The 12242-nt window shown below is 37.2% G+C and overlaps 5 non-coding genes across 5 annotated transcripts; all 5 read left to right on the top strand.

Annotated features, from left to right (window-relative positions):
• Positions 1–926: 926 nt before the first annotated feature.
• Positions 927–1143, top strand: LOC117505514. Its single transcript, XR_004559099.1, has one exon. It is a non-coding gene; the product is annotated as a small nucleolar RNA U3 (small nucleolar RNA).
• Positions 1144–2379: 1236 nt separating this feature from the next.
• LOC117505520 lies at positions 2380–2596 on the top strand. The gene has a single exon (XR_004559104.1). It is a non-coding gene; the product is annotated as a small nucleolar RNA U3 (small nucleolar RNA).
• Positions 2597–4871: 2275 nt separating this feature from the next.
• On the top strand, positions 4872–5088 carry LOC117505515. Its single transcript, XR_004559100.1, has one exon. It is a non-coding gene; the product is annotated as a small nucleolar RNA U3 (small nucleolar RNA).
• Positions 5089–8172: 3084 nt separating this feature from the next.
• LOC117505517 lies at positions 8173–8389 on the top strand. The gene has a single exon (XR_004559101.1). It is a non-coding gene; the product is annotated as a small nucleolar RNA U3 (small nucleolar RNA).
• Positions 8390–10805: 2416 nt separating this feature from the next.
• LOC117505518 lies at positions 10806–11022 on the top strand. The gene has a single exon (XR_004559102.1). It is a non-coding gene; the product is annotated as a small nucleolar RNA U3 (small nucleolar RNA).
• The last annotated feature ends 1220 nt before the right edge of the window (positions 11023–12242 follow it).

Raw genomic sequence — 12242 nt, 5'->3', positions numbered from 1 at the left:
CTCAGGTCACGGATAAACACTTCCTGGTTGAGCACGTGACAGTAACGTAATATTAGGGGGCGTGGCCACTATGAACGCTCGGAGGAAAAAAAGTTATTATTTTAAAGACATTACTGATCTTTTTTTTTACTTTAGTAGTATACAATGTCTAAAAACTGTTTGGATGTTTGCATAACTTATAGCAACCGGAGCAACGTTTAAAAGAATGCAACAAAATACATTTTATATTTACATATATTAGAATTGTGCGATTATTAAAAGAAACTGAATCCGGATTAAATCAAAACCTTTGCGCCTTATTTTAGATTCTCCAAAACCAAAACATTTCCCTCAGCTCTCATTTCTCGTCGGAAAAGTATAGAATTGTTTGTTTGTAATAACGCTCAATCTTTATATTTCATGCGATTTAACATTTGATTCACCCACACGTCGTATTTTAATGACTTCTCATTCATTACTTTAGTGAAGATTTAGTTAAATTTTGTTTTGTTGTTTAAAAAATCGGTCGGGCGTCACAACAGCCAATCAGGAACGCGGAGCAGGATCATGCTGCCACATTGCATTATGGGTGTTTGCCTCGAATCGATTTATAAACGATTTAACTGCACATTACGGGTTTTATGAACGGATCTGTTTTAAAAATCTGATTGTACTTAACTTTTTTCGTATAATTTGTGCAAAACTGTGTTTGGACTCGTCAGTCGTCGTGACTGTGCGTTTTAATCGCTCGTGTATTCAGACAAAAACACGAAAATACGTAGAAATAATGCTGTTTATTAATTGTGCTGCAGTTATTTGATTTCTGACTTGGTGATGGTTCAGTTTGTTTCATGAAAAACGGGGAAATGTGTCGTTTTGTACTCGGCACCATAACAGAGCGGGGTGTGTCGGTGGTTCTAGTCCCGCGGTAGGAGCGTGTTCATGTTAAGACTATACTTTCAGGGATCATTTCTATAGTCTCTGACTTGAGAAATGTGTTTCTAAAGTGTTCTGTCTCGCCAACCACGATGAAGAGTTCTGATACTTCTTCTTGAGCGCGAAGCGGACAGAAAGAAATGATTCATTTCATCCGCTTTCTGTCATTGATGACCGTTCATTACCCCCACTAGGGGGCGATGAGGGGAGGAGTATGGTCAGAGTGGTTGCGGTTGGTTGTTAAATGTTAATTTTTCTTAACTTTGCTTTTAATTACTTAAGTCAGATGTTTTTTTTTAGTGTCCAACTGGATATTACGTAATACATTTTACCAACACATGAATTCTCAATAATCACTTTTACGAGAAAGTGAGTTATTTGAGAATTGAGAATTTTTTATTGCAAAATTTCTTAATCTGAGTGTTAAAACTGTAACGTCAAATCTTTGCCACATTTATACACATTAGATCTGTTGGCATTTCATGCATCATAGTTGTAGTGTTTTATCCCGCAAGAGTTAAATCATTTGCCTACATTCACTTTTTGTGATTGATTTAACATAATTTAGACTGTAACAATGATAGAAACATATCAAAATGAGTATCTGTGTTTGTACTGATGTCTTTGGTGAATTATCTGAAGGAGCATGATGTTTTTATCCTTCGAAGCTGCAACTTTACACCCAGCCTCAAAAAACATAAATATTATTGTGGTAAAAGGAGCACAATAAAATGTATTTGATGATCAATACCATTTACACATCAAGTTGTCTGCAGGACATATTAAAGTTAGAATATCTCACCCACATTTACAAAAAAATACAATTAACCTTTTTGACTCTAATGCTTCAGGTTTGTTGTTATTTGTTCATCCAGGTTTGTTTACTTGATGTGTTGCAATTTGTGAATCCTTCAGTCAGGATACAGAGATTGTTGTTATCAGGGGTGCACACAACTGGTACTCATGGTGCTTGTGCATGCTAAAAAATAAATGATGCATAGCGGAAAACACAAGGGAAGAGCTTCATAAGTCAAAAACAATGACAGATTGTAGGAAAAGTGTTTCTCTCTGCTGAGCATCAGTGATGTTTAGCACACATGAGCACCATGAGTACCAGTTATGTGCACCCCTGGTTATTATTCTATTATCAGAGATGTGTTCGACTGTGAACAGTGATCTGAAACCAGATTAAATAAATCAGAGATGTGTTTGAGAGTGAACCATATGAGATGAAATCAAATGAAATAAATTAGAAATAGTTCTGTGCGCATGTGATTGGCAGCTTGTCTTTCTTCCATCGGCAGTTGGTGCACAGAGGAAGAAGGTTAACAAACATTAAGAAAAATAATATATTCAGAAAAAAACAAGCCAGACATGGATATAAATCATAGTGTTTGTTTTGTAAAATCGGTGGTTACTTTTTTCGGCACCATAACAGAGCGGGGTGTGTCGGTGGTTAGGGTTAAGACTATACTTTCAGGCATCATTTCTATAGATTCTGAGTTGAGAAATGTGTTTCTAAAGTGTTCGGTCTCGCCAACCACAATGAAGAGTCTTCATACTTCTTCCTGAGTGACAAGTGGATAGAAAGAAATGATTTATTTCATCTGCTTTCTATCATTGATGACTGTTCATTTCCTCTCCTAGGGGGTGATGAGGGGAGGAGTATGGTCAGAGTGATTTTAACTCAAAATAAAGTATAACTTGACTCTTTCAAAATTAAAATGTTGATTAGATTAAATGCAATTAAATTTATAATTTTGTGAGAATAAATAAAAAATGAATGCAGGAATTGTCCAGAATTGTAAAATTTGACAGAAAAATCAAATTCTAATTAATCTTTCATACACTCACGAGCGCCACTAGCTTAGCTTACGACAAGCTAAAAGTGGCGCTCTTGTTTTGGCCAAACATCTATCCAGTTTCTGGGTATTCTGTGTTAGTACACGCCCGCGGCTGAAGTGCTTGATGAATTCCTTCACAAAAAGTAGTTCCCAGACCTGCGATGACAGTGTGTTTTCATGGGTAACAAAAATATCAGGACTATATTTGGCACAAGAACTTGCGTATCTCGTGTGTTTTTACACGTAAATGATCGTAAGTAAATACTCACACTCATCCAGCAGCATCTCCTCATGTCTGCGAATTCAGCGCTGGGTCGGGCGAAAGTAGTCCGGCGAGCTATCCCACAATGCCAAAATAGCAGAGATGTTGCTCCAGTGAGAGCGCCACGCTGAGCAGGGTGTTAAACTTTAGCTGGTGAGAATCACATGACATGGTAAATTAATCTATACATCATTTAAATTTTATTATTGCTGTGAAGGAAATTTGATTTGCAGCATCAAGACAAACAAAAACCAGAAACATCAAAGACATAAATAAATAAACATGTATCAAATGTATACAAAATCTAAAAATCCAAGAGATTTTGCACATCTGCCTATAAAGCATGAAGTGTGTGTGTGTGTGTGCGTGTGCGTGTGTGTGTCCCATATCTCTCTGAATGTCAGATCAACCTCAGCTTTCGGATATGTCTTGCGCACAGCACTATGATGTGGGTCCTTTATTATGAACATTTTGGGAATTCATTTTCAAAACCTTTATTTTGATTAACATTGTAGCATTCATATTTCCAATATGACGGCTCGCTGACGTTACTGGTAGCAAAGTAAAACAACATCAGATAGTTCATGTTGGTCGCACCATTTCACAATAAAAGATTTAATGCCAGCATCCCTGCAAATATGTTTACTGTGAAAAGTATGCTGTACGTGTTTCTTGAGTTTAACTTGACAACACTAAGGAGGCGTTAGCTAAAATCTGTTTTTGCTAACACCGACAAATTTCCCACAATTTGTACAACCTTTCAGTAAGTACATCAGCTGAATAACAGCTTATATTTGCTGTGAGTTCAAGTTTAAACAAACTGTGTTCAGAAGTGGGAGTACTGTGTTCAAATTTTTTAAATGTTCTGTTTAATTTTTTTTCTGAGTCTCTTCCAATAACCTGTTTAATAGGAATCCTTTTAGTTTCATATAATTGACAATAAAACTGATTTTTAAAACTATATGAAATACTATATTCAAATTATAATATAATATAATATAACATAGCATGTCAATCAAAACATAGACCCAGATGACATAGAAAGTGCTTATTATCAACTCAGTCCTTTATTGTGAAGTTTTTTGGGGATTTATTTTCAAAAACTTTATTTTCAATAAGATTTTTGCGGGGGGGGGGGGGGGGCACCCCAAACATACACACACACACACATACACACACACAATGTCTGTATTAGTGCACTATTCTTCTTCAAGCTTCAACACTTAATTTAATAACATATTGTGTTTCATTTGAATTTAAGAAAGTGTGGAATTAATTTGTTGTTGTCTTTACAAAACACACTCAGGAACTAAGGATCACCAACTCCTACCAAGTTAGATAGTTAATGATAATAACTTTGAACACCGTGAAGTTAATCATCAAATAATAGCAACCAAATGTATTAATTAGTATCTTACATTGTTCAACATCATTTTAATTTGATTTGACAACACCAAACTGAATCCTGTTCTTTTTTATTTTGCAGTGCAAGTGATATTTATTCCCAGGTGGGAAAATAAATTCCTTTGGGCGCTGATGGCTCTAATAAAAAGAATAAACATTATCATGGATCTGAATAATAGACTACACAGTGCTGCCCTCTAGTGCTAAATTCTTGCCATTACACGGTCTCGGTTGCATTATTTGTAATCATCACTTATTTGACTTCATTCCTGTTGTGTGATCGGTTTTTCATCATTTACACTCTTTTAAACGTATCAACGTATGAAAATGAGCATCTTTTCTCACGTAATCGGTGAAATATGTCGGTTTTATTTTTTGTACTCGGCACCATAACAGACCGGGGTGTGTCGGTGGTTCTAGTCCCGCGGTAGGAGCGTGTTCAGGTTAAGACTATACTTTCAGGGATCATTTCTATAGTCTCTGACTTGAGAAATGTGTTTCTAAAGTGTTTTGTCTCGCCAACCACGATGAAGAGTCCTGATACTTCTTCTTGAGCGCGAAGCGGACAGAAAGAAATGATTCATTTCATCCGCTTTCTGTCATTGATGACCGTTCATTACCCCCACTAGGGGGCGATGAGGGGAGGAGTATGGTCAGAGTGGTTATAACGTTGTAAAAGAAAAGAAATTTAGTTTGTGGTTTTTAAAACATTCTAATCGTATTTTCTGAAGTTTCTTTTCTGCATCCAACTCCAGTGTGTCAATGTGCTTGAACAATAACAGGTGAAGTTGCTCATAAACTTTAAGTTTCTTACGTATTTATTACGGCCACTCTTAAAACTTCAGTTATCTTTTTATTACTGGTAAATTTCATAATTGATTTAGATGAGATATACTCATTATCTCATAGGAATACATCACAATTATCTGGGAACTACTTTTTGCGCAGGAATTCATCAAGCACGTCGGCCGCCGGCGCGCACTAACACAGAATACCCAGAAACTGGAGCGTTGTTCGGCCATAATGACAGCGTCCACTTTTAGTTTGTCATAAGCTAAGCTAGTGGCGCTCATGAGAATGTGCGTAAAATTAACTAAACACGTCTTCAGATTAAATGCAGCGTGTTTTTCCAGCACACAGACAGATACTCCAATGTATATGTAGATTTTTTGAGGTTATATCTGTTGTTTGTATGGCGTTTTATGCTGCGTTCATGATGGCGGTAAAAGTGCAAAGTGTGGATTCACTCAGTTAACGAAGTTGTACTTAGCACAGTGTTTTAAATTGTTAATATCATTTTGTAAAACACCATCCACATAATAAGAGGAGCGTGGCATCTATGTTTGTGTATCCAGAACATCACTCAGTAATGTTTTTTCATATTTTTTTTGACATTTTGAAGTTCATAACACAACCCAATCACTCACTTATGGTGTCATGTTGTTTCATAATTTAGATATCAAAAACACATACGGACATAATTTTAACAATAACTTCAACATGTGCACCACAGCAGTAGCATAAAGCACTGCAATCTGCAGAATAAGGACACATTTATTTATCAGTACATTTTACCCAGAATGCATTGCATTGGTATGTTAATAGTACGTATTTAGTCTATCAGCAGGTTCCTGCCAGTCTTTCTCTTTGAGTATATTTATTGCTGTTGTGTTCCCTCTTTTCCTTATTAGATGTTTAAATTCCTCAGAGGTCTCCATTATAAGTGCAGCTCTGAGGCCGTGAACGTTGTTGTGAATCCAGTTGACCTGTGTTTGACCTAATGGCCTGCCTAAGGATGGCGTGCACACGCTGAACCTGTCTTGACTGGGTTTGATTACATGAACGTGGCTCGGCCTTGATGGAACCACTTTAGCTTCATCTCATTTGTTTGGTTAATTAGGTGTGTCACATTAAGTGCCGCTTTTCTGAGCTTGATTCATGGAACGGGCCCCAGCTGAATAAAATCGCATTCTAAATGTTCTGTTTGATTTTATCTGAGTCTCTTCCAATAACCTGTTTAATAGGAAACCTTTTGTTTTCACATACTTGATAATAAAACTGATTTTTAAAACAATATGAAATACTATATTAAAATTGTAATATAATATATTATCACATATTAATCAAAACATAGACCTGGATGACATAAAATGTGCTTATTAGCAACTCAGATTCAGGTGACTTTATTTGTACCTGTAGGTAGATTTATGATCTTACAGCAAAGAGAAACAGAAAAGGGCGTCTGTGTTAGTCAGACACAACAATAAAAACACTAACAAAGAACATATGCAAAACACAAGTACATAGTCCTTTATTATGACGTTTTGGGGGGGGATTTATTTTCAAAACCTTTATTTTGAAGAATGTTTGTTTGGGTGGGGGGACCACTCCAACACACACGCACGTGTGCATGCATGCATGCATGCACACACACACACACACACACACACACACACACACACACACACACACACACACACACACACACACACACACACACACACACACACACACACACACACACACACACACACACACACACACACTAATATTGTGTTTCATTTGAATTAAAGCGTGAAATTAGTTTGTGGTTATCTTCACAAAACACACTCAGGAACTAAGGATCAACGGGCTCTTTCCTGTTTGCAGTTAGTCCAGAACGCTGCAGCGCCTTTTAACAGGGGCCTGGAAGCGTGAGCACATAACCCCAATTCTTGCATCTTTGCACTGGCTTCCTATTAATTTTAGAACTGATTTTAAGATTGTATTGTTTGTCTTTAAAGCTTTGAATGGAATGGCCCCTCAATATATCACTGACCTCCTACAAATTTATTCTCCGGCGCGTGCTCTGAGGTCTGAGGGCCATTTCCAGCTCGTGGTACCCAAGACGAGACTTAAAACCAGGGGGACAGGGCTTTCTCTGTGGCTGGCCCCAGACTTTGGAACGCTCTGCCCCTCCATGTCCGAACAGCCCCCACAGTGGAGTGTTTTAAGTCTCGTCTGAAGACCCACTTTTATTCTCTGGTTTTTAACACTGCGTGAGTTGTGTGGTCTTCTGTTTTATTGGTTTAGTTTTATTTTGGTAGATTTTATTGGTTTTATCTTTTGTATGCTGTATGTATTTATTTATTTATCTTGCACATTGTAGTTATTTATTGTTAATTTTCTTATTTTTAATTTATTTCTTGACTATTGGGGTTTTATCTGTCGTGATTCTACTGTATGTGCAGCACTTTGGAACGTTTTTGTTGTTAAATGTGCTATATAAATAAAGTGGATTGGATTGGATTAAATGTATTAATTAATATCTTACATTGTTCAACATCATTTTAATTTGATTTGACAACACCAAACTGAATCCTGTTCTTTTTATTTTGCAGTGCAAGTGATATTTATCCCCAGGTGGGAAAATAAATTCCTTTGGGCGCTGATGGCTCTAATAAAAAGAATAAACATTATCATGGATCTGAATAATAGACTACACAGTGCTGCCCTCTAGTGCTACATTCTTGCCATTACACGGTCTCAGTTGCATTATTTGTAATCATCACTTGTTATTTGACTTCCTTCCTGTTGTGTGATCGGTTTTTCATAATTTACACTCTTTTAAACGTATCAACGTATGAAAATGAGCATCTTTTCTCACGTAATCGGTGAAATATGTCGGTTTTATTTTTTGTACTCGGCACCATAACAGAGCGGGGTGTGTCGGTGGTTCTAGTCCCGCGGTAGGAGCGTGTTCAGGTTAAGACTATACTTTCAGGGATCATTTCTATAGTCTCTGACTTGAGAAATGTGTTTCTAAAGTGTTCTGTCTCGCCAACCACGATGAAGAGTTCTGATACTTCTTCTTGAGCGCGAAGCGGACAGAAAGAAATGATTCATTTCATCCGCTTTCTGTCATTGATGACCGTTCATTACCTCCACTAGGGGGCGATGAGGGGAGGAGTATGGTCAGAGTGGTTATAACGTTGTTCATGGAATTAACTTTCTTTTATTAACAATATTAGTTAGTAGGTACCAAAAACTTATTGTAGTTTTTATTAGTCCAGTTGGCAAATCCATTATCTGTAGAACGTGGATTTTTTTTTAGTGAATTCTGAAAATAAGGTAACATTTTAGTGCAAGTTTTAAAATAGTTAATAATCAATGTGTAAAAGTCCATCCATACAGAAAAGGTGAGTGGCATCATTATGTATTTTTTCATGAAGATTCAAGTCCAATATTTTACAATCGGTAAGTTCTGACAACAAGCCTGTTTTTGTCACACTTCAAAATAAAAGCCTGTGAAGTTGCTGCAGACCTGACAGAAGTCTGTCCATCCTCTAACATCCCAGACAGCAGATTCAAATCTGGACATTTTCTGTTTGCATGTGACCCCAAAACCAGAATGAACATGTTCACATTCCGGACAAAACAGCAGAATTGTGTCTCAACAGCGTCTCACACAGGCCAAAATACAGAAATAATAATAATAAGAGTTTCAGTCAGGTTTTAGAATTCATCATAGTACAGAAACAGCATTAGTGAAGGTTACAAATGATCTTCTTATGGCCTCAGACAGTGGACTCATCTCTGTGCTTGTCCTGTTAGACCTCAGTGCTGCTTTTGATACTGTTGACCATAAAATTTTATTATAGAGATTAGAGCATGCCATAGGTATTAAAGGCACTGCGCTGCGGTGGTTTGAATCATATTTATCTAATAGATTACAATTTGTTCATGTAAATGGGGAATCTTCTTCACAGACTAAGGTTAATTATGGAGTTCCACAAGGTTCTGTGCTAGGACCAATTTTATTCACTTTATACATGCTTCCCTTAGGCAGTATTATTAGACGGCATTGCTTAAATTTTCATTGTTACGCAGATGATACCCAGCTTTATCTATCCATGTAGCCAGAGGACACACACCAATTAGCTAAACTGCAGGATTGTCTTACAGACATAAGGACATGGATGACCTCTAATTTCCTGCTTTTAAACTCAGATAAAACTGAAGTTATTGAACTTGGCCCCACAAATCTTAGAAACATGGTGTCTAACCAGATCCTTACTCTGGATGGCATTACCCTGACCTCTAGTAATACTGTGAGAAATCTTGGAGTCATTTTTGATCAGGATATGTCATTCAAAGCGCATATTAAACAAATATGTAAGACTGCTTTTTTGCATTTACGCAATATCTCTAAAATTAGAAAGGTCTTGTCTCAGAGTGATGCTGAAAAACTAATTCATGCATTTATTTCCTCTAGGCTGGACTATTGTAATTCATTATTATCAGGTTGTCCTAAAAGTTCCCTGAAAAGCCTTCAGTTAATTCAAAATGCTGCAGCTAGAGTACTGACGGGGACTAGAAGGAGAGAGCATATCTCACCCATATTGGCCTCTCTTCATTGGCTTCCTGTTAATTCTAGAATAGAATTTAAAATTCTTCTTCTTATCTTAGGGACCTCATAGTACCATATCACCCCAATAGAGCGCTTCACTCTCAGACTGCAGGCTTACTTGTAGTTCCTAGGGTTTGTAAGAGTAGAATGGGAGGCAGAGCCTTCAGCTTTCAGGCTCCTCTCCTGTGGAACCAGCTCCCAATTCAGATCAGGGAGACAGACACCCTCTCTACTTTTAAGATTAGGCTTAAAACTTTCCTTTTTGCTAAAGCTTATAGTTAGGGCTGGATCAGGTGACCCTGAACCATCCCTTAGTTATGCTGCTATAGACTTTGACTGCTGGGGGGTTCCCATGATGCACTGAGTGTTTCTTTCTCTTTTTGCTCTGTATGCACCACTCTGCATTTAATCATTAGTGATTGATCTCTGCTCCCCTCCACAGCATGTCTTTTTCCTGGTTCTCTCCCTCAGCCCCAACCAGTCCCAGCAGAAGACTGCCCCTCCCTGAGCCTGGTTCTGCTGGAGGTTTCTTCCTGTTAAAAGGGAGTTTTTCCTTCCCACTGTCGCCAAGTGCTTGCTCACAGGGGCTCGTTTTGACCGTTGGGGTTTTTCTGTAATTATTGTATGGCCTTGCCTTACAATATAAAGCGCCTTGGGGCAACTGTTTGTTGTGATTTGGCGCTATATAAATAAAATTGAATTGAATTGAAGTGAATAATAGACTACACAGTGCTGCCCTCTAGTGCTAAATTCTTGCCATTACACGGTCTCAGATGTATTATTTGTAATCATCACTTGTTATTTGACTTCCTTCCTGTTGTGTGATCGGTTTTTCATAATTTACACTCTTTTAAACGTATCAACGTATGAAAATGAGCATCTTTTCTCACGTAATCGGTGAAATATGTCGGTTTTATTTTTTGTACTCGGCACCATAACAGACCGGGGTGTGTCGGTGGTTCTAGTCCCGCGGTAGGAGCGTGTTCAGGTTAAGACTATACTTTCAGGGATCATTTCTATAGTCTCTGACTTGAGAAATGTGTTTCTAAAGTGTTCTGTATCGCCAACCACGATGAAGAGTTCTGATACTTCTTCTTGAGCGCGAAGCGGACAGAAAGAAATGATTCATTTCATCCGCTTTCTGTCATTGATGACCGTTCATTATCTCCACTAGGGGGCGATGAGGGGAGGAGTATGGTCAGAGTGGTTATAACGTTGTTCATGGAATTAACTTTCTTTTATTAACAATATTAGTTAGTAAGTACCAAAAACTTATTGTAGTTTTTATTAGTCCAGTTGGCAAATCCATTATCTGTAGAACGTGGATTTTTTTTTTTTAGTGAATTCTGAAAATAAAGTAACATTTTAGTGCAAGTTTTAAAATAGTTTATAATCAATGTGTAAAAGTCCATCCATACAGAAAAGGTGAGTGGCATCATTATGTATTTTTTCATGAAGATTCAAGTCCAATATTTTACAATCGGTAAGTTCTGACAACAAGCCTGTTTTTGTCACACTTCAAAATAAAAGGCTGTGAAGTTGCTGCAGACCTGACAGAAGTCTGTCCATCCTCTAACATCCCAGACAGCAGATTCAAATCTGGACATTTTCTGTTTGCATGTGACCCCAAAACCAGAATGAACATGTTCACATTCCGGACAAAACAGCAGAATTGTGTCTCAACAGCGTCTCACACAGGCCAAAATACAGAAATAATAATAATAATAAGAAGAAGAAGAAGAAATTTGATCTAATGTGAACACTATCACAGTGCAAATATAAAACTTCCGTTATTGGTAATTTCTTTACATGGAATGTAGCATAAACGTGAACAGATTTTTCCCAATAACTCAGATGTCCTCCATATATAGTACAAATGACCACATCTGGAACCCCTGGTTTCCCACGATCGTAATTTAGATTGACAGAGACAGAAACGTGTCAAAAGTATTCTGGATTACTGTGGAATCCATGTCTTAAATTAAATGTCATTTCGTTATGATAATTGTAAGATTTTCTTATGTGAAATTGATTCATCTGAGTGTTGAAAAACTTAGCTTTTTATTATGGATGTAGTAGTTATTTTTCAGAGTGGCACAAATCTGGCCAGATTTAGCATTATTACCGCGTTACAGTTTAATATGTGGAGAAATGTTGATCGTTAGTCATTATATTACCGAAACATTATTATTGTCCTGGAGGAAATTTGATTTGCAACAGGCATCAATACAAACTAAAACCGGAAACATCAAGGAAATAAATAAATAAACATCTATTACATGTATAGAAATATAAAAATCCAAACGATTTTGCAGGAACCCGCATAAAAAGAATAAACATTATCATGGATCTGAATAATAGACTACACAGTGCTGCCCTCTAGTGCTAAATTCTTGCCATTACACGGTCTCAGTTGCATTATTTGTAA

This window comes from Thalassophryne amazonica, chromosome 23 (assembly GCF_902500255.1).
Source record: "Thalassophryne amazonica chromosome 23, fThaAma1.1, whole genome shotgun sequence".
Taxonomy (NCBI): domain Eukaryota; kingdom Metazoa; phylum Chordata; class Actinopteri; order Batrachoidiformes; family Batrachoididae; genus Thalassophryne; species Thalassophryne amazonica.
Note: the sequence above shows the minus strand (reverse complement) of the source record. Positions and strands in the feature narration are given on the sequence as shown.